This window comes from Petaurus breviceps, unplaced genomic scaffold, assembly GCF_028583685.1.
Source record: "Petaurus breviceps papuanus isolate PSGF00001 unplaced genomic scaffold, PetGlider_PUasm1.0 90977, whole genome shotgun sequence".
In the NCBI taxonomy this organism is placed as follows: Eukaryota; Metazoa; Chordata; class Mammalia; order Diprotodontia; family Petauridae; genus Petaurus; species Petaurus breviceps.
In genome coordinates, this window is record NW_027187391.1 from 26504465 (window position 1) to 26527622 (window position 23158).

The window sequence follows — 23158 nt, forward strand, 5'->3', positions numbered from 1 at the left end:
AAGGTTTAATTTCTCAAAAATACTGCCTTGGTTCTCCATTCAGTACTCGGGTTAAAGGAGCAAGAGGTCCCGCGGCTATAGGGCAGGGGGCTGCCGCCACTCTACCCAAAACTGGGGTCCTCGCCACACCACCCTCAATCCCACGGGCACCAGCTGGGGTAACTAGTGAGGTTACCAGCTGCGGCACCCGACCCCAGCTCCTTCTGCCCGCCTGCCAGGTGCGGCATTGTCAGAGGAGATGTCCCGGGCAAGCTCTGCCAGCTCGGATGCCCGCTCTCTCCTTGCTGCATCTCTGGCCACCAGGCTCCACTGTCCCCTCCTCTTCGACCGAGTCAGGTATAGAGAGCCCCAGGATGCGCCTGTCTGGGTCTCGGCCCCCAGTACTTCGAGCCCAGGAGGAGAAGGAACTATCTGGAACCCGGTGCTAGCGCCGGGACCACTCCAAGACCCCAGCCCAAGGAACCCCGTGGGGAGGAAGAGCCGTCAATCGGAGGGAGGGAAGGGGATGGAGGAGAAAAAAAAAAAGGCACAGGGTTTGATTTCTCCTCAGAAGCAAGTTTTAAACTGCCAGACCAGCAAAATGGGAAAGTTTTCTTTACCACACCTTCACTTCTTCAATCTTCTCCAGTCCTGTCTCGGAGGGCATTTCTGCCCCTGGGGTAACCTGTTCCTTGTACCCTCCATCCAACCCAAATACTTACCAGCTGTGCGTAGTGTCTCCTGGAGCTCCCACGGCTAGCTCTGGTTTCCCTGCCTCTTGGTCAGCCGGTGGCCCTCGCGCTGCTCACTGAGCTCTCCAGCTCGTGCTCTCGCCTACAGTCTGGAGGGATGCGGTTAGCAATGAGAGAAGAGGCTGGGCGGGAGGGCGGTGGTGGCGAGAGAAGCCGGAGAGGCGGAGAGTTGGAGGGAGGGAAGACGGAGAAGGGGAGGAGGAAGAGAGGGAGGGAAGGAGTTGGACCACTCCCCCTCCCTCTTCTGCCCAGGCTTCCTTGGAGAGCCAACCACTACCCCGGCCACCCCAGGTGGAGGTCCAGATGGGAGGGAGGAGCTTGATCTAACTTTCAGGGAACAGTGTTACAGCTTAATACGTTAAAAAAACCATCTTTAATTACAGGTGGTTATCGAAAGACCTGTCCCCGCTGTTTTTCTGAGTATTGTGATCTACGTGACTTGACAGCTTGAAGGTGCCCTTCCCCCAGACTCTGGCTAATGGGAGAGGCTGAAAGAGAGAGAGACAGAGACAGAGTGACAGAGACAGAAGCAGGTCCCCTGAGTGTGTGTGTGTGTGTGTGTGTGTGTGTGTGTGATGTGATGTGATGTGTATATTAGATGATTAGATAGAATGTATAGATAAATGCACATGTAGCAGTAACTAACAATAACACGCATCAAGTTGCTTGGGGAAACTGAGGAATCAAAAGAGCCGTCTTTCAGTCTAACCTGGCTTAGAGATATTCACATTACAGGGCAGTTCTCTCAAATATACAGGAAATCAGGGTGGTCTTATTTTATTTGCAAATTTTGTCTATCTCGAAGATGTTTCACTAAAGTTTTTGTACATTGGACATAGAATTCAATATAACTTCGACCCTCTTGAGAAAGATGCCCCCCCCCCCACCCACCCTATAGGTAAGGTTAGCCTGAACTGGGTTGTAGAAGGGGGAGGGGATTTGACTTTTGCTCATAGAGGGACAGTGTGTGACTGTCCATTCCTCCTTGACACGTTCAAATGAGGTAATATTTGTAAGGCATTTGGCACACTGCCTCGCACATAATGTCGTTGGTCATGTAGGTTCTTCCTGACATCTTTTGGAGTTTTCTTGGCAAGGATACTAGTGTTTTGCCATTTCCTTCTCCAGCTCCTTTTACAGATGGGGAAAATTAAGGCAAACGCGGTTTAGTGCCAGGGTCACACAGCTAGTAAGTGTCTGAGGACAGATTTGAATTCAAGAGTTTTCCTGACTCAACACTCTAACCACTGTGGCACCTAGCTGCACACAGTAGGCAGCTTACTAAATGTTTGTTCTTTCATTACCTAGAGATTCTAAGTAATTTCATTGAACAGACGTTATCAAGGCCCACATTCCTTCTCAGCACAAATCTGTTATGGAAATAGCCTTTGGGAGCTCTGGACTTGAAATCAAAAGACCCTGAGCTTCAGTTCTTGGTACAGACATTTATTAACTTAGCCATTGTGAATGTCATTTAGCCATTCTGAGCCTCAGCTTTCTCATCTGTAAACTTCTTGTTATCAACCTCATAAGGTTGAGAGTGAAGCACTTTGTAAACCATAAAATAGTAGAGAAATTAGGGATCCCTTAATTATGTGCCCTTCCTCTACCTACTTCTATCCTCAGCCTTCACAAAGTTACAAAATCTCAGAAAGAAAAGAGACCTCAGAAGTCATTTAATTCAAATCACATCTGAATAAGAAGATGCCAAGAACCCTTTGTTTGAAGACTTCTATTGATGGGTAACCCAGTACCTCCCTAGGGATTCCATTCTGCTTTGGGGTATATCTAATTAGTCTTTACTCATATCAATTGTTAAGTTTTTCTTTAGAAAAATCCACTATTAGCATCCAAAGTTAAAAGAGTTCATTAATATCAGTGCCAAGCACAAATGATGAAAGTAACAGATTTTTCTGTATTTCCAGGTATACCACTCATTCAAGCCTTATGCTCCTGTGCAAATTTTATGAAAAATAGATTGCCATCTGTTGCTTTCTCCATGGTAATCCATGGAGGGCTGGGCTGGAGGATTGGTAGAGGAAGGGGGACTAAAGAAGTAGAGAGAATGAGCAGCCTTAAAACTGATTTTGTCTCTGTCAAATATCAAAGGTCACACTCAAGGAAGACCCACTTGTCTGGCAGAGTACAGACATGTGAAAGTAGGAGTAGCTTGGTTGGATCTAAGGCATCTCAACTATCCATCTAGCAGTTCATGGGTACATAGACCCAATTTGAGTTATCTGTTTACTTGTAGAACTATTTTCTTACAAGAAAGTAATCACCTTTTGCATTTCAAATGTATGAGTTAATTGTCCAGGACCAATGTAATAATAAACTAGGCTACCAAACACATATGCGTGAAGTAGTCCGAAGAGCACTGGGTTTGAAGGCAGAAGCCCTGGCTTGGGATCTGAGCTCTAACAATATGTGCCAGATTTGTGGTCTTGGACAAGGTATTTTAACTTTCTGTGCCTATGTTTGATCATGATAATGCTTGCCATCTCTCTCTTACAGGAGTGCTGTCAGGAAGGGCTTTGTAAACTACGATCTCTCTCTAAATGGGAGCTATCATTTCTTTTGAGGGTCAAAGTCGAAGTGTGAAAGCTGAAAATGTTACCTAGCGAGAACTTTTGGTAACAATAGCTGCTAAAGACTGCCTTGCCCAAATTGTTCGTTTTTCTAAAGCCTCAAAGGGCATTTTGTTTTTTAAGAACATGACCTCTCTCTCCAGTGTTTTTTTGTGTGTTAACCCGAGTTAATCGAACTGATATTTATTATGGGCAAAGAACTTCGGTGTACTAAAGAAATGCATGAATTAAATAATTTAAAATGGTAGATTCACCTCCTTCCTTGGGTATGAGGGAGGGGAAGAAGAGACTGAGAATTTATTTTTTTTTTCCACTGGGTCTACCTATCTCTCCCAGGCTGGAAATGCATGGGCTACACCCAGGCTGGTCACACTCGGATCTGCCAGGAACTTTGATCTGCTCTGATTCTGACCTTGCTTCCCACACTCCCTATTTTTTTTTAATGATTGATAAAAATTGTCTTTACATGTAATTAGGGGAAAATATCATTTTAAAAAATTATAAGTTTCTCCTTAGTCCTCAATCAAAGGGCAGTATCAGAGATGAGAAGCAGAGAATTTCTTTCTCCTGCCCCTCTCTTTATCAATTATGGGGTCTTACAATGGAGTTACTCTCCCAGGAGGAAACACTGCCCCTTCCAGGAAGCAGAGAAAATCAGTGGAAATAGCTTGAAGGAGTATTACCCTTGGAAGGAGAGAAAGAGACAGAGACAGAGTCAGTTATGAATCCAAGTAAATAATTTTATCCCTGGCAGCTGAGACTCAACAGGCATAGCAGAGCCACCACAAGAAGATAAAGTACATCAGGACTCTGCAGTACCATTGGCAAGAGTTGCTTTGGCCACCATAGGTTCCCTAATTGTGTTCCTCACTAATGGTGACCTCTATGTGTTCATGTTTCTCATTGATACTGTATTTGTGGGAGAAGTCCCATATGTATAGGAGTTATGCTTTTTTGTAGCTACTGTTTTTATTATGCTATCTTAGTAAACGTCTTTGCTCTGAGCGACTTGTGTCTAATAACTATTAAAAGTAAGTACACCAGTAGGAGCCCATGAACTATATATAGTTTAGGAGTTTAGATCTGCAGAGTACTTTAGAACCTGGGAAAGAGGTTGCACCTTGGTAACCCCTCTTATAACCAATGAATACTGAGTTGGGAAAAAACTCCTAGATGTATGTTACTATTTTTGAGCCTATCATCCTTCAATCTACTGTCCTATATTTCTCCTCTTTTTCATAGCTAAACTATTAGAAAATCTGTCTAAATTGATTTCTTCCATTTTCCAGGCTTTTGGTTACTTTTTTAACCTTTGTAATCTGACTTCCAACCTCATCTTTTAATTGAAACTTTTCTTTTTTTTTATTTTTAAAGTTAATTTATTCACTTCCATAAGTTTAAATTTTCTCCCCCTCCCCAAGATGGCTGTGGGAGCAAGCACCCCAGCATCCCCAGGGTGGCTGCCAACACAGGTTCTTAGATCTGCATTTCTAAAGGAAAGCAATTCAAAATGTGTTAACAATCTTGCTTTAATCAGACATATGTCATTTACCTAGTTCAGGGGAAAAAGGTCAGCACCCCAAACTTCAGAGAATACAAACAAGATCTTAAATTCCCATTCCCATAACAATGGCATGCAATCTGATATAGGCTCTACATATACATTCTTATTAAACATATTTTCACATTAGTCATGTTGTATAAAAGAATTAGAACAAGTGGGAGGAACCATGAGAAAGAAAAAAACAAAACAAAACAAGAAAATAGTCAGCCTCACTCTGCATTCAGACTCCATAGTTCTTTCTCTGGATGTGGACGGTATTTTCTTTCATGAGTCCTTTGGACTTGTTTTGGGTCCTTGCATTACTGAGGGGGCCTAAATCTATCAAAGTTAGTCATCTCACACTGTGGTTGTTACTATGTACAATGTTCTCCTGGTTCTGCTCACTTCACTCATATGTCTTTCCAGATTTTTCTGAAGTCTACGTGTTCATTGTTTCTTATAGCACAATAGTAATCCATTCCATTCATATACCACAACTTGTTCAGCCATTCCCTCAATTTCCAGTTCTTAGTCACCAGAAATAATTTTGTACTTGTATGACCTCTTTGGAATACAGCCCTAGAAGTGGTATTGCTGGGTCAAAGGTCATGCACATTTTTATAGCCCTTTGGGCATATTTCCAAATTGCTCTCCATAATGGTTGGATTAGTTCACAACTCCACCAAAAGAAGCTTTTCTTTCTCAAGTTACCTATGATCTCTTAATTGCCAAATCCCATAGACTTTTCTCATTCCTCACTCATCTTTGTTGATTTCCCTATAGCACTGTAGCGGCAAGCACCCCAGCATCCCCAGGGTTGATGCCACCACAGGTTCTTGGATCTGCTTTGATAAAGGAAAGCAACTCAAAATGTGTTAACAAGCTTACTTTAATCAGTCAAACATGTATCGTTTACCTAGCTCAGGGGAAAGAGGTCAGCACCCCGATCTTCAGAATATACAGACAGAATTATCAAGACAGAAACATCAAGTAGACAGATTTCAAACTGTCCAACCATTACATCCATACCCAATCAACATCTGGGTTTTTCAAAGCTGAGGGGGGGCTCTCAACAACGGCTTCCCAGAATCCAAATCAAATCACAGAACACTTCTCAAAGTGAGCCCCAAAACAAAGCCTCACATCAGGGCTCATATAGCCTTCTCCTGGCTCAGAGAATGTAACAACCTTATTGACTCACTGGCCAATCAAGAAGTATCTACTGAAAAACAAGCCTCCCACCCCAGGCTCCAGGTGCACTTTAGAATTGGGGCAAGGAAGATCTTTAAAATTTACATTCCCATTACATTGGGCCCCAAGATCTTTCATGCCCATAGCATAGACAATTTACTTTTGAATTAGCATTAACAATCCTAGGTCACATTTGCAAAATATATAACTGAAGTTACCAAAGTGGCCACAGGACCTTAAACAAACACAAAGTACTTTGCATTATCACCTCAATTCAAAATAAGAGTCCAAATAAAGTTCTGTTCTGTGTGTGTGTGTGGGGGGGGGTCCTTCCCCTCACACAGCTCCAGCCCCTGCTTCCAAGTACAGAGAGGGGGCTGGGCAACAAAACCAACAAGGTGGGGTCCTTGGGGTCCAAGGCACTTCATACCACCCACCATAGTCACAAGTCCATCTTCCCCCTGGGTCCCAAACTGTGGGATGCAGCAAGGAAACACATTCAGTGCCCCTGCTTTGCTGCTCAGTTCTTATCTTTTCCTGTGGCTGAATTCCGAACTCCTGGGCTCCTTCTCCTCCCGCAGGCGGCAGCCGCTCCTGGCTTCTGCCCAGGTCCCGATGCAGGCAGCTCACCATTCCTGCTCTCAGCTCAGCGAAGTCTGCAGGAAGGCCACTCTTCTCTCCTGGTCCATGGCTCCACAGAGTCACAGCTACCACAACTGGGAAACAAACAATTATCCCAGTCCCCATACTTTCCTTTTACTCTGCAGATCTTGTTCGTGATGCCATTTTGTAGCAGCAAGCACCCCGGCATCCCCAGGGTCGCTGCCACCACAGGTTCTTAGATCTGCTTTGATAAAGGAAAGTAACTCAAAATGGGTTAACAAGCTTACTTTAATCAGTCAAACATGTATCATTTACTTAGTTCAGGGGAAAAAGGTCAGCACCCCGAACTTCAGAATATACAGACAGAATTATCAAGACAGAAACAGATCAAGTAGACAGTTTTCCAAACTGTCCAACCATTACATCCATACCAAATCAACATCTGGGTTTCAACATCTGGGTTTTTCAAAGCCAGAGGGCTCTGGACAACAGCTTCCCAGAATCCAGATCAAATCACAGAACACTTGTCAAAGTGAGCCCCAAAACAAAGCTACACATCAGGGCTTATATAGCCTTCTCCTGGCTAAGAGAATGTAACAACCTTTTGGACCCACTGGCCAATCAAGAAGTATCTACTGAAAAACAAGCCTCCGACCCCAGACTCCAGGGGCACTTTAGCCTAGGGGCAGGGAAGATCTTTAAATTTACATTCCCATTACAAGCATTCAATATAGGTGACCTGACCTTTGCCCTATACACTTGGGGAACACACCTTCTCTTCCATAATTTTAAGGATACTGTACTCTCTTTGTTCTCTGACCTGTCTGACTGTTTCTCTTCTCTGTTCTGTAAAAGCAAGATCATTATACGTGTCCCACTGCCACCTCAGAAGTCTCTCCTAAGCCCCCTTCTCCTCTCTCTTTGTACTTTCTGGCTTTTTTCCACAGCTCTCATGCATTTGACTATCACCTCTAAACAGAGACTCCAATCTCTACATAACCAGCCCCAATCTTTCCTCTGATCCCAAATCACCAACTGCCTATTAGACATCTCCATCTGGAGATCTGGTAAACATCTCGAATAGAATATGTCCATATTCATTGCCTCCATTTCCTCTCCTCTGATTTTCCTGTAAGCCCTCTGCAATTTGACTTCCAATATAATCACTTTTCAATTGCTAAATCTAATGACTTTTTCTCAATCCTTATTTTCTTGATGATAGTTTGATTGGTGTCTAAAACAAAATTGATTACTTTTCCCTCTTCCTGTGTTCTCTATTTCTGTAGAGGATGCCATTTTCCTCTAATTATACCTGGAAGTAATCTTCAACTTTTCACTTTTGCTCACTCCCCACATCCAGTTGCCAAGTTTTGTCTATTCTATCTCCAAATCACATTTCATATCTTGGCTTCTTCATTCCACTCAAACCACCCTAATTCAGGCCTTATTTATCTCTAGCCTAGACTATCACAATGGCCCTCTAATAGGTCTTCCTGCTTCCAATCTCTCCTCTGTCTAATCTTCTACACAGATGGGAAATTGATATTTCTAAAGCACAGGTCTAGACATGTCATTCCTCTGCTCAAATAGCTCTAATGGTCCCCTTTTCCTCTAGGATAAAATAAAAAGTCCTTTATTTGGCTTTTAAAACCCTTTACAATCTGACTTCAGCCTTCATTTCCTGTCTTACTGCTACTCTTCTTCACTCACCCCAAGCTACAGTCAAACTGGGCTGTTTGCTTTGCAGTTTGGGCAACCCCTCATCTCCTGCCCCATTGCTATTAAACAGGCTGTCCCCCATGTCTTAAATACATTCCCATCTCACCTCAACCTCACAGAATCATTAAATACCCCAAGCCAAACTCAAGTGTTATTTCTTATAGGAAGCCTATACTGATCCTCTCAGTAACTAATAAACCCCTCTGTCCAAAAAGACTGTGTTTTATATTTTGTATTTAGTTTTCTGTTTCCCCCAGTATAAAACAAATTCCTCAATAGCAATGATTTCTTTGCTCTTATCTTTGTGTTCTTAGTATATGGCACATAGTAAGTATTTGTTAAATACTTGCTAAATTATATTGAATTGAATCTATTAAGAAGGAATGTGCTATATAATACATTATTGCTACTATTTCTGACAACTCTATACTTCATTTATTTCAATCATTATCTCGATAACCTTTACACAGCACCAAATCTCATTAAAATGAATTAAAAATTAAATATGCATATTTAAAAACTTCTATCTGCCTCCTTTTTGTGTCAAGATGATGGACTAAACTACAAATTTAGCCTCAAATACATTGTGGTCCATTTTAGTTTTGGCTAAATTTAATTAAAATCAATATTTTAAAATTACAATAGAATAAGCAGCGTGAAACCAAATTCAAAGACAAATAATTAGGTAGAAATGGAGATCTTATTTGGATTGGTCAACAATCAAAAGTATAAGCTTTTATTAAGCCATGATAGTTATTCTTAGCTGATTAAAGTACTAAATATTGTAAAAGAAATCAGACTACTGACAAAATTCCTTTTAAAAAGTATAGACAAAGACAAAACCCATTCATCAATAATTGTGAAAGTCATGAAGAAACAGTTTTCAAAAAACAAATTGTAAACTGCCAACAATCATACAAAAGATTGCTCCAATAAAATCAATATTTTTTTAAACTGAGGCTTTACCTCATGTCCACCAAAGTGATAATGAAAAGATATGGAAATAGTTACAGTCAAAAAGGGCAATGGGAAGACATTCATACCAATGCACTGTTGGTAGAATTATGAATTGATCCAATCTTTTTTAAAAATAACTTGCAATTATACAAAAAGTGTAACTATACTATTCTTGCCCTTTATTTGACCCACCAGTCCTGTTACTGGACATTTATCCCCAAGAAGTACAAAGACAGAAAGACATGATATGTCCCCCCAAAATATTCGAAGAAACTCTTTGAAAAAAAAAACAGGTATCCAAAAACAGGTATCCATCAACTGGGGAATGGCTGGCCAAACTGAGGTATATAATTGAATGGAATACCATTGCATTGTAAAAAAATAAACATTAAACAAATAAGAATAATTCATGGGAAGATTCATATGAACTGATGCAGAATAAAGTAAGGAGAATGAGGTGATCATTGTACACATCGTATACAAGAACACAAATATAAATTTGGAAATTTGATAGCTAACATTTATATAGCATTTTGAGTTTTACAAAACCACACTTTACAGATGTTCTCTCATGAGGGGCATGTGCTATTATTATTCCTGCTTTACAGATGAGAAAACAGGCACAAGGAGGTTAAATGACTTGTTGTTCAGTTGTGTCTGAATCTTCATGACCCCATTTAGGATTTTCTCGTCAATGATACTAGAATGGATTCCCATTTCCTTCTCCAGCTCATTTTACAGATGAGAAAACTGAGGCAAACAGGATGAAGTGACTTGCCCAGGGTCACATAGCTAGTAAGTGTCTGAGGCCATATTTGAACTCATGAAGATGAGTCCTCCTAACTCCAGGCCTGAAACTCTATCCACTGCCCTACCTAGTTAACTTGCCTGGGGTCAAATGGCTATAAATATCTGAAAGTGGATTTGAACCCAAGTCTTCCCGACTCCTGGCATAGCACTCTATTCACCTTACCACTTCAGTCCTACAGGAAAAATGATGAAATATCCCTTCTTCCTTTCAGTAAAGAGGATGGGAACCAAGAATGAAGAATGCAGTACACACTATCTGCTTAGAATTTTGTTTGGGGTTTTAACTATTCTTTGTTACAAAGGAGTTTAATGGAGAGAATATTCATCAAAGGGAAATAACACAGAGATATAAAAACAAAATACATCAATAAATTTTTTTAAAATACATGGAAAGTAATCTCTGTACTAAAGAGCTATTGCTATAGTGGTTTTAATCTTTCTCTTTAATACAGGCATACCTTGTTTTATTGTACTTTGCTTGGCTCAAGTATTGAGTTTTTTACAAACTGAAGGTTTGTGGCAACCCTGCATCAAGCAATTCTATCAGCAGCATTTTTCTAACACCATGAGCTTACATCATATTTTTGTGTCACATTTTGGTAACTTTTACAATATTTCAAACTATTTCATTATTTTATCTGTTGTGGTGACATGCGATCAATGATGTTACTATTATAATTGTTTTGGGGCATCACAAACTGTGCCCATATATGATGGCTACTTAATAAATGTTGTATGTGTTCTGATTTCTCCACCAACTGGCATTTCTCTTCTGTCTCCCTGTCTCTCTGGGGCCTTCCTATTCCCTGAGACAGAACAATATTGAAATTAGGCCAATTAATAACCTTATTATGGCTTCTAAGGGTTCAAGTGAAAGGAAGAGTCAGTTGATGGGGCAGACTTCAGTTTGTCCTGTTTTAAGACACTGCCACAGTCACCCCAACCTTCAGCAACCTTCATCCTGATCGGTCAGCAGCCATCAACATTGACACAAGGTCCTACACCAGCAAAAAGATTATGACTTGCTGAAGGCTTGGATGATGGTTAACAATTTTTTTCTGTAATAAAGAATTTTTAATTAAAGTATGTATATTTCTTAGGCACAATACTAAATAGACTACAGTATAGTGTAAGCATAAGTTTTATGTGTACTGGGAAACAAAAAAAATCCATGTGATTCACTTCATTATAATACTTGCTTTATTGTGGTGGTCTAGAACCAAATTGGTATTATCTCTGAGGTATACCTGTGTGTTGAATCTAGTTATGTTCACCTTTCATTTCTTTTTTTTACTCACTTGTGCCTCCTTCAGAAGATCAAATCTATGATAAGGCTACCAGAGATATATTTGTAAATCTATTAGATTCTTAATCCAAATATAGTTTTTAAAATGTATAAAGAATGTTTTAAGGTATACATTTACATCTTGAAATGTTTATTTGCAGAAGTTGCCTTTTGTTTTGTAAAATGTCATATCCATACTATTTAGTTAAAAATAAAATAAATTAAAAGTTCAGAGTTTTGTCCCATAAGGAATAAGTGAATGCCCTAGTGAGGTAGCTATATATATCTATATATCTATATCTATATATCTATATCTATCTATCTATCTATCTATCTATCTATCTATCTATCTATCTATCTATCTATCTATCTATCTATCTATCTATATACCAGATCACTGGGTGAATTTAAAAGAGGGAAAAAGCAATCTTGCTAATTCTTTTTAAAATTAAATGAGATGATTTTTTTTTATTAAAGCATAGAAAAAAGTATTCCTTTCCTTTAAACAAAATATATGCATTCTTAACTAGGAGAATGTGGGGAGCCCTGCCGTCCCATAACAGGGCTGAGAAAGAATCGCTTACCTAGAGGTTGCGTGAGGGTGCATAGAGGCAGGACTCGAGAATGGTGGAAAATAGAGAGCCAATTTTATTACCCTTCGTCCAGGCTTTTATAGGACAGCCTCCTAATTGTTTTCCCCTGAGGATACTGCACACTTCTTTGTTCCCAGGCCATGGGTGTAAACCACACTTGTCTCCGAGGACATAATCTTCATACCTGTGTGTTTGAGCTCTTTCCTGGGGGATGGGGAACTGATCCAGGCCTGGAAGCAGGCTCTTCACCTGAGAGGCCATCAGGGTCAGAGTCCCACTGGCCTGTGGTCCTCTATAGGAGAATCCTGAAAATCTCCATATACTTCCTTTGAAACACTTCAATCTTCATGAACTCTAAGCTGTTACAAATAATTCATTGCCAATAAGGGACTCTAGTCAGTTAAATGAGTTCCTAAAAACAACTGGTAGTGAAAATAAATAACTACTTTGAAAATATTGAAACTATACCTGAAGGAGATACACAAACAAAATGTAGAAGATCATGGTGGCTGTTGTTCAGTCATGTCCAACTCTTCATGACCCTATTTGGGTTGCCATTTCCTTCTCTAGCTCATTTTATAGTTGAGGAAACTGAGACAAACAGGAGTAAGTGACTGGACTAGGGTCACATACCTAGTCTGAGGCCAGAATTGAATTCATGAAGATGAGTATTCCTGAGTCCAGGGCCTAGCTCTTGGTCCACTGCACCACCTAGCTGTCTAGAGCATTATGGATCAGGAGCTAAAAGGGGACATTGGAAACCATCAAGTCCAAGTCTATTACTAACAGAGGAAGAAACTGAAGAACAGGGAAGGAATTCCTTTTCTCAAACCACAGAGTAAGCCTCAGAGACTGAAATTGGATGCAGATCCTCTGACCTGAGAGTTAGTTCTCATTGCATTGTACTGTGCCATATCTTCTAAGTATAAGCCCCTATTGAGGTAAAATCATATTTCCTAAGAGGTTGATTCATTTTGTTTGCAAGATAAATCCATTGGCTCAAAACTGGTGATACTTTGAGGAAATTATTTGGAACCACAAATAAGAGGTGGTGCAGATTGCTGTAACTGTATTTATACAACAATTTATAGGAGAATTCTATACCTTGCCAGTAAATGTACATCCTTATATTGGCATAGGATCATGACAACTTTAAAGACACTGAATCACTATGATAGGAAGATAAGTTTCATTCAAGTAAATGATCATTCAAGATCATATTGAAAAAGATAGACCTAGTACAGTGTACCACTAAGGCCATCATGTAGTGGCTAGAATAGATTAGTGAGGAAAATCAACTCTTAAAACATGCCCAACTTCATAGAAAATGCTCTCTCAGCCCCTGGGAATTCCTAATTATGAAAAGCAGTCTGATCTGATCTCAACTGCTAGCTGATGCAGCTTATTAAAGATCTGTGACTCAATGGTTAAATAATGAAGTTTTCTTTACATAAACTGTATGTATCTCTCACTCTAAAGAAAAGAAAGTGTAGTGTCATTGTGCTAATTAATGTTTGGTTTAATCCAGTGTTCACAATGACAAACGCAACATTTTGCAGAGTTCCAATTTGGAGTACCATAGAAGCAAAACATTCATATTCAGCTGTTCCTAAGGCAATTATCTTTCTTCTCTAGAAAAAATAACCCAAATCCCAAGACCCAGAAACTGTGCCATTTGACTAGAGAAAATTTAATTATTTCTTCATTATTGAAATCATGAATTTATTCCCCAGAACTACTCAACTTATTTTAAAATAAAATTTTTGTTTTAGTGAATACAATGACAGCATGTATCTTATTTATATCCTCATGATCTTAATCATAGAATTTAGTAGAAAGGAAAAAAGGAAATAAGCATTTATTAGATACATTATTTGGTCTATGTAAACTTGGAGGGAGTTATTTAGTGGAGTACCCTAGAGTTTTGTCCTTGGTCCTACACTATCAAACTTTTCTTTCATTTACTTGAGTAAAGAAATAGATGGCATTCTTCTCAAATTTGGGGATAGCACAAGTGATGACCAGGTATCTGAAGACTTACATAAACTGATGCAAAATGAAATAAAAAGAAACAAGCACAGAATATACATTATTAAAACAATGTAAACAGAAATAATAATAAAACTCAGTGCTGTGTGATTACAATGAATAACTTTGACCCTGAAGAAAAGCTGAATCTAATATTTATTAAGCACCCATAAAGTGCCAGACATTGTGCTAAGTGCTAGAGATATAATTAATAAAAAGAAAGCCAGTCCCTGACCTCTAGGAGCTTACAATCTAAAGGAGGAGACTATACACCAAAGAAAGCAGGAGCATGGAGGGAGTCAGGGGTGAAGGGGTAGAAGGAGTGGGCACCAAGGGGTAAACCATTCCACAGAGTTGAAATCAGGCAAAGCGACAGAGGCAAAGTGACGTGAACTTCTTTCTAAAAGAGATGGGAAGATATAAATATAGAATATTGCATATGCTAGCAGACATGATTGATTATGTTAGCTGTTTTTGCTGAACTGCTCATTTTTCTTTCTTTTAAAATTCTTTGCTCTAAGATATGGTTCATTGGGCATGGGGCTGTCCCATGATCAAAGTGACCACATGAGAATTTTCCTACCTGTTCTACGTGGACCAGGTGGGCAAAACTTGTAGCAATGGATGGAGGTTGCAGAGAGGCATTTTTAAACCTTTTAATGAAAAAAACTTCCTAGACTTAGAGCTGTAAGGGAAGGGCTGACTCGGGATAAAATGAATTCTTCATCCCTTGAGATCTTCAAAAACAAACTGGATGATCACACTTAAGTGAAGTTGAAGATGGGGCTCCCCCATAGATGGGACTTAAACTAGATACATATCTTAGGTTCCTTCCAACTCTGCTTTTGTGACAGCCATGAGTTGCCTTTGAAAGCTGGGAGTGCAATCTGGAGGAAAAGAGGCCTCTTAGACATTATCTTTCTCTTTCTGCAGCAGATGTGGAGTAAGAGTTCTTAAACTTTTTTGGTTCATGGTCCCCTCTTGGTCAGTCTGGTGAAGCCTATAAATACCTTCTGAGAATGATGGTATTGAAGAATTGAATGAAATGCTAAATTTCAGTTAGATGTTAGTAAAAAGTACAATGTAATTTTCTTCCCATCAAATTCATGGACCCTACCCTGAAATCTGTCTCTGATGGGCATCTTGAGGGTGTATGGGCCCTCTGGATAAGAATCCCTTCCCTAGAGGAAACTGGATTGTTATTTCCTCCCTTCAAATCCATACTGATTGAAGGTGTATTGCCACATCTAGTTATGTATCCCCATCCTCTTCTACTGGTGCTACGGGGAGAGTCTAGCTGGGGAGTAATGGAATTATGATTCTTAGAGTAGCCCACCTCCTGAGCATGCTATTTTCAGTGAGTTTGAAGAACAAAGGCAGATTAAAAGAGATTGAATGGGTTCCACTCCTGGAACTCTAAGTCATTTATAATTTGTCTTAAGTTATTTGGTTCCTCTAGTGTTTTTTGGACTGTGATATCATTGATAAAGAAAAATCTCAAATGAGGCAATTTCCTTTGCCAATGTTGAGCAAAAACTACTCTGAAACTTACAGTCTTAGAGAAATTCCTGGGACACTGAGAGTTTAAATGATTGTCTAGGGATCAACATAGTATGGATGGGGAAGGGTGAGAAATGTGTTGGGGCTAACTCCCCTTTCTTATACTAATATATGTTGGGGGCAAGACTTAAACACAGGTCTTACTGATTTCAATAATTTTCAAGTTTTCTGTCCACTATATGCCACACTGCCTTTCACCTCTGATATTGGCCCTAAATTCATTTTTAAGGTATTTAATTTCAAGTGTACCTAAGAAATACTCTTTTAAATTAAGAGTTCCTTCAATGTGATAGGTTGGAGACCCACTGATCCAGTGCATTCCCTTCATTTTATAGATGAGGAAAGACTAAATAAATTGTGAATACAATTATGCTATAAGAAATGAGGAAATAAATTATTTCAGAAACATAGAAAAATTTGTATGAACTGATGCAGGGTGAAGTAAGCAAAATCAGAAGGATAATTTTTTACTGTAACATCAATATTGCATAAAAAAACAATTTTGAAAGCTTTTGTTAATTGATGAAGAATGAAATGAACAGAAATTAGGGTGTGGGGGGGAATACAATAACACTGTAAAGACAAACTTTGAATACTATAATAACTATGATCAATACAATGACTATACATGATCCTAGAGGAACAATGATGAAACATACTATCCCCTTCTGACAGAGAGGTTACAGATTTAGGGTGCAGAATAAAACATACATTTCTTTTATACTATCAATGGGGGAATTTGTTTTACTTGACTATGCATCTCTCTGTGTCTCTCTGTCTTTGTCTCTCTGTCTCTGTCTCTCTCTTTCTCTATCTCAGTGGGAGGTTAGGAAGGAAAGAAAATAGTATTCTTTTAATTGCATTTTTTTTAAACCAGAATGGTGGGAGTAGGGTACTACAGATATGTAATATTGCAGACATTTTCAGATTAGATTGTTTATTGGTTTTGCTTAATTTACTTCATTATAAGAGATCTCTCAAGGAGTGGGTGTAGGGAGGAGGGGTAAATGTTTGTAATGTAAATAAAACTTTAAAAAAGAAAGAAAAGAAATAGTACAAGGAGATCAAATAATTTAGTCAAAGTCCTACAACTATTTTGGGGTAGAACTAGAATGAGAACCCTTTTGTTAATACCCTAACCTATAATATGTTTAAATTAAGAAGTGATCATTTGTGACCCTTGTTCCTTTGAGAGCAATTATTTCACACATAATCAAGTTTAGCCAAGATTTTGTTTTGTTTTGTTTTTTAATCAGAAATATGATCTTTCTACACCAGATGATAGGTTTGGCTCATGGTGGATCTAATAAATCATAACTTTGCCATAGAGTGCTAACAATGAACTGAGCATAACAAAGTCTCTCACATAAATAAAATTCTAATGAGCTAAGAAGAACAATGACTTACCTCAGTTTACTAGTTTAGAAGGAAGACATATTTTGGGGAAAAGTCTTGATCTTATAGTTATTTGGCATTTCTAGTTAGTCAGACATCTGTGGATGGGCTTCCTATGAGCAACCCTCACATCATGAAGTAGCTGGTGTTTCTAACCCAGTTCTCATTTTCTAGCCTTCCTGTAGTGAAAAGACTTTTAGAACAATTTCTCATGTACCTTGGTAAGGACTTTCTAAAACATTACATAGGATTAGCATCCAGCAGGAGAGGCAATGAGCCCAGAAAAGGAGTGCTTGTTTCCATACTTGAAGTCCTATACTTCGTAATTCAACCATAGATCCTAAAAATAAATCCCTGTCCCTAAAAGGTGGGGAGAGGATAGTGACCAGATGTTTTCCACCTTTCATGAATGAACTGGAGATCTGCTTTGTGTTAGGTCAAACTTTTAAATGAGATAAAAAAGCTGATTTGATGTTTGCTGTAAATGGCATCTCCTCAACTCTCAGCTTTTGAGCACATTGCCCCTTATGTATGGATTCCTTTCCTTCCTCATTTCCACTTGGATTCCCTGGTCCTCTTCCATATTCAGGTCTAGTGCAATCATCTATAAGAATTCTCTGATTCTCTCAGTTGTTAGCTGTTCTTTGAACCACCTGAAATTATTTTGTATTTATAATTTATTTACCTGTGTATATGTTGTCTTCTCCTGCCCCCAAGGAAAAGGGCTGCAAGAACACCTTCATTTTTACTTTTGTGTCTCCATGGCCTCTCAAAGTGCCTGTCACATTGTAGAGAACTACTGAAGGTATATGGAATTGAAGTAAATTGATTTCACTAGTTTACTATCTCTTTAAAAACACCAAAGTTGTAAATAAATGAAATCATCATGAGTTAAGTTCCCTAAATCATATGACTTCTGTTTACTAAAGAAAATGGACTCAAGAAGAGAGAGAGGATGTTTATTGGTAAGAGTGACTTGACATCTATTTGTCTTCTTTTACTGGACCTGTGCCTACATCAGTATTGGGAACTTCTTCTACAAGGGCAGATCAATACCTTCTCTGCAACTTCTAGTCTTAGTTGTTGTTTGTTCAGTTATTTCAATCATGTCTGACCCTTCATGACCCGATTTGGGGTTTTCTGGGCAAAGATACTGGAGAGATTTGCCATTTCCTTCTCCAGTTCATTTTATAGAATAGGGAACTAAGGCAAACAGGGTTAAGTGACTTGCTCAGGGTCACACAGCTAATAAGTATCTGAGACTAGATACAAACTCAGGTCTTCTGACTCCAGATTGGGTAGTCTATCCACTGAATCACCTAGCTGCCCCTCTAGTCTTTAGAAGGGCTCCTTAAAATCAGGATAAATACCATAACCTTAGGTAAGTTTTTCAAAGTGAAATCCTACACCCCACATCTCTTAATGGTCAGGAAAAAGTTATAAGGGTAGATTATGATCATGGAATAGCTGTTTGGAGATGACAGCAAATGTGCTTAGAAAAGCTTCCTCCTTCCACATAATATTTGTGTCTAATGGTAGCCACCTCTATGAGGTGGAGTGGTGGTGGGGTGGAAGGGGGAGAGAGAAGAAGAAAAAGAAAAAAAATGAAATTTATATAATTTCATTATATACTTAAAAGGAATAGCAACTGTGCTATTTCATGTACAACCATCTTTTTTTTCTATTCTACTATGTTATGGAAATTCTTGTTTTATTTCTTAAGTTCAAAATAAAATAAATAAAATTTTAAAACAATCATCTCCATAGCTTTTTTCTTTTCCTGTTCATCCTCTCTTCTCCACCAATAAACTCTTCTTCCTTTCAAAGTCAATTAAACTTTTATTTAAAAAATTGGCATCTGGGGCAGCTAGTCAGGAGAACCCGAGTTCGGTTAGGGCCTCAAACACTTAACACTCACACACACAAAAAAAACTAGCCATGTAACCTTGGGCAAGTTACTTAACCCCAATTGCCCTCCAAAAGGCAAAAAAATAAAATAAAATAGCATATTCTGTATGCTAAATAGTAGTAATACTGCACACATTTCACCATAGTGAATCAGTTGAAAGCATTTAGTAAATGGGTATTATGTGCCACATACTATGCTAAGTGCTACAGATATGAAGAACATCCCTGCCTTCAAGGAGTTTACTCTTTGTTGAAGAACACAATACATATGCATAAATAAAAAAGAAGTATATACAAAGTAAAGGCAAGGTAATTTCAGGACTAGAAAACATGGGCAGTTAGAGGCATCAAGAAAGATCTTCTACAGGAGGAGGAAACTGAGCTTTAAAAGGAAAATATTAAGATTATTCTTTTCTCCAAATACTGAAAAGTACACATTGAGGATAGAATTATCATATTTTTTACTTTCTAACTTCATCAAATTAACTGGGTAATTTTCTAATCTCTAATTTCAATGGATCATACCACCACTAATATCAACAGTTTCTAAGTGAGCTGCATCTGGTATCAGAAAATCTGGGTTCTTATTCCAGCTCTACTACTAATTGGTAACTAAAAACTATGTGATTTCAAGGTAAGCCTTTTTCCTCTCTGGGTCTCAGTTTCCTCATCTATAAAATGAGAGGGTTGAGCTAGATGGTCCCCAAGGTATTCATGGTCTAAAAAGGAAAATTCTAGGATTGAGTTTTGAAAAATATAGGTTGAAGACAGAATTATCATGTCCTCAGTTTTCTATTTTCATTAAATAAGAGACATAATCTCCACTTAATTCTGTATTGTACAGGTACACATGGTTCTATTGTTTTATCTTAACTTTGTTGCCTCTGCCATGGTCTTATCGTGATAGGGGGAGGAGGCATTGCACTGTTAGGGTGAGGGGAGAGTGATTCTCAAGAACTTCAAAACCATATAATCTATTCCCCTGTCACAACATCTTGAAAATTCATAAGTTGAAATATTTCTCAGAAAGAATGGCTGTGAATAAGACTTTATTTAAAATAAGCTATTCATGGAACTCTTCCTGAATGTGATTTTTAATATAAGATGACATCATGTTTGCTAGCAGCAGGCAGAGCTCAGTGACAGAATTATTTTAACCAGTTTCAACCCTTAACAACAGTTTAGCATTTTATAAACTTTGCCATTTCCCACTGAACACCTGCTTATGCTTTCCCTTTGTTTCAGATATTCATTTTATTTGAGTTCTTTTCATTTTTATTTGAAATGCCAAAATATACACATTGACTAATTAAAAAAAAAAAAGGCAAATCAGCCTAAGGCTATCAAAGTCTGAGAAAGAAAGGCTTCCCCAGCAACACAATTCATCCAGTATTTAAAAGGTTTTTGGAAATGACTAAATTTATGTACTTGTTTACAAATTGTATTGACCCTTTTGATAGCTTTAATTTCATCATTGCTCGCCATTTTTGCAGATCACTGTTTTCATTGTTTATTGTAGAGAGGAAGCTAGGTATGACAGGTTATACAGCACTGATCTGGGAGTCAAGAAGGCCTGAGTTTGAATCCTGCTTCAAACAGGATTACTAGATGTGCAATACTACTTGTGTCACCTGGGCAAGTCATATAACCTCTCTGAGTTTTAGTTTCCTCATCTGTAAAATGGGGACAGTAATAGCATCAACCTACCAGGCTGTTGATCACATGAGATAATATTAGTGAAATGCTTCACAAATCTCAAAGTGCTATCTAGTATTAATATAGTTGAGTGGACAAAGTCTTGACCTTGGAGCGAGGTGACCTAAATTTAGATTCTGCTTTAGACACTTTCTAGTTGTGTTACTGTGGATGAGTTGTTTAACCTCTTAGAACCTCAGTTTCTCCTTGATAAAAAGAGAATGATAATTCCAAAACACTAATGATGGAAAATGCTATCCACATCCAGAGAAAGAACTTTGGAAGCATACTATTTGCTTTCCTTTTCTTTTGTTGTTTTGTTTTGTTTCTTCTTTCTTGTGGTTTTCCCCATTGGTTCCAATTCTTCTTTACAACATGACTAATGTGACAATATGTTTAATATGAATGTATATGTAGAGCCTATATCAGATTGTATGATGTCTTGGGGAGAGGGGAGGGGAAGAAATTTTAAAATTTATGGAAGTGAATGTTGAAAACTAAAAATAAATGGGTTAAAGTTTTTAAAATAGGGGTGGAGGGAGAAAATAATACTTGTAGTACCAGGCCAGTAATAAGTGTTACAAGGTAGACAAGAGTTATCTCAATTTGTCTATTGGCCCTGTAGGTCCATGGAGTATCGTTCATTCAACCAATCAGTTGCATATTGCTAACCCTATGCTCTGGTTCGTTTTGCTTTGTTTCCTGAAGTTCCTTTAGCTGGACAGCTGCTGCCACTATCATTATTCTCCATGGCAAATTATTGGAAGTTCAGGTTGGGGTTCGCTTCTAGGTCTCCCCAAAGAAGAGAGTAAAAAAAGGTACTCAATGTATAATATAAATCAGTTATGGGACCAGTGTTCATTTCTTCCATAAAAGAAATGATAAAAAAGAAAACCCACAAAAAAATTGTGTGTTGACAGAAAGATTTAAAATAAGATTAAGTAACTTAACTACTGTTACACACTTTTCTCAGGAGACTGCTAAGTTAAATTTCATTAGAACAGAGCGACTTGTGGGGGTGTTGATTAGATAGTTTACATTTCACCTTGGCTTTTCAGTATCTCTCTCAAAGTCCATGCCTTCTTTAAGCCAGCCCAGGATTTGGGCATGTTTTCTTATTGAAAGTCAGCTTTTCTAAGAGCAATGGAGTAGTTGCCAGGGACTTCTCAGTTAGCTACAAGTTGGCTCTGACCAAAATCATCCAAAACCTCCAGACTTCTTGAACTCAAATGATCTTATTTACCTGAGATTAAGAAAGAACAAACACAAAAGAAGAAACTCAAACCCAGGTTCAGGCTTGCCAAGACTGGGCTTGTGTTTTCTCTCGTACTGAGACACAAGGAGGTCGGATTAGAAGGTAGGGCAAGCCATTCCAACTCTACCTCTTTCAGGAAGTAGTGCTGAAATAATCTAATGTTAGAAGGAGAGAGAGCACTAAGAAGGGGGTCACTACCTTTTAAATATCCACTAAGTCATCAGCTCTTCTGGCTCAGTGGCCAATAAGGGGACAACATTATCATCTCAAAGTACCAAGCCACCTTAGTGCTGTCAGGCACATGTGATCAACCATAAAGAGGTAGGGAATCTCTATTATTCTCTATATAACCCCCATTGCTATATGTTTCCACAACAAAATAGTTTCTATTTAAGCAATTTATCTTCACCAGAATATTATCCACTGTGCTTTCCTTTTCTAGTTCTCATTTTTCCTTTCAAGTCTTTAATAAGATCTTTGAGTTCAAATACGTATTCATACCAACCTTTGTTGGTACCACCCTGGCACAGAGATATGATATTCCAGTGATAAAGGATTTCAATTATCTAGATATCTACTGGAATTCTCTTTGCCAAAAGAAGAGCAACTGATAAATTTGCAACTTCTTTTAATGAAAAATTCATCCTTCAAAAGATGAGGAAGAGACAAGGGAATTACTGTTCTGGATCAGGTTCTTACCAAACAAGAAGGAAGCAGAAATGATGGAAACCTTGGGGCAAAAGATTTCTCCTTCATAGACTATATGTTAAGGAAAGAGAGGAAAGCTGGGCATAGTCCATTGTTAGAACAAAATGTTCAGAGAAAGTATATATAGAATCAATAAGCTAATATTTTCTTAGAAGGAAGAGAATAAAAGAATAAAATCTGAAGACACAATAGAAATCATTTCATTACTTTTTGTAATAAGATGGAAAGTTGTCAGATAGATAATAGCATAATTATATGTATCTGGGACTTGTTCAATGACCGGACCCAAGTATTTTATTATTACTAGTTATTAGATGAGTTATAAATGTCAAACTTGATATGGAAAGAGTGTCCTAGTGATTTTCATTTGGTCCTATTCTGTTAAAATGTTTAGACTTAGATGAAGCCAAAGAAGATGTGCTTGTCAAATTTGCACATGACAAGAAGCCAGAAAATAGAGTCAACATGTTGGATGAGAAAATCATGATCCAAAAAAATCTTGATAGATTATGATGTGCGGAAGAGAATAAGTTGAAATTTCAAAGAGGTAAGTATAAAGTTCTACAGTGAGTTAAAAATTTTAATTTCA

General features: G+C 38.3%; 1 protein-coding gene across 3 annotated transcripts in view; it reads right to left on the reverse strand.

Annotated features, from left to right (window-relative positions):
• Positions 1–880, reverse strand: part of PKIB (cAMP-dependent protein kinase inhibitor beta) — a 124638-nt gene extending 123758 nt beyond the window's left edge. The window contains exon 1 of one of the 3 annotated variants that reach the window (XM_069076936.1): positions 702–880. The gene's annotated coding sequence lies outside the window, so the exon portion shown is untranslated. The remainder of the gene's footprint in view (positions 1–701) is intronic. The other 2 variants (XM_069076934.1, XM_069076938.1) reach the window with 2 other exon arrangements.
• Positions 881–23158: the final 22278 nt, after the last annotated feature.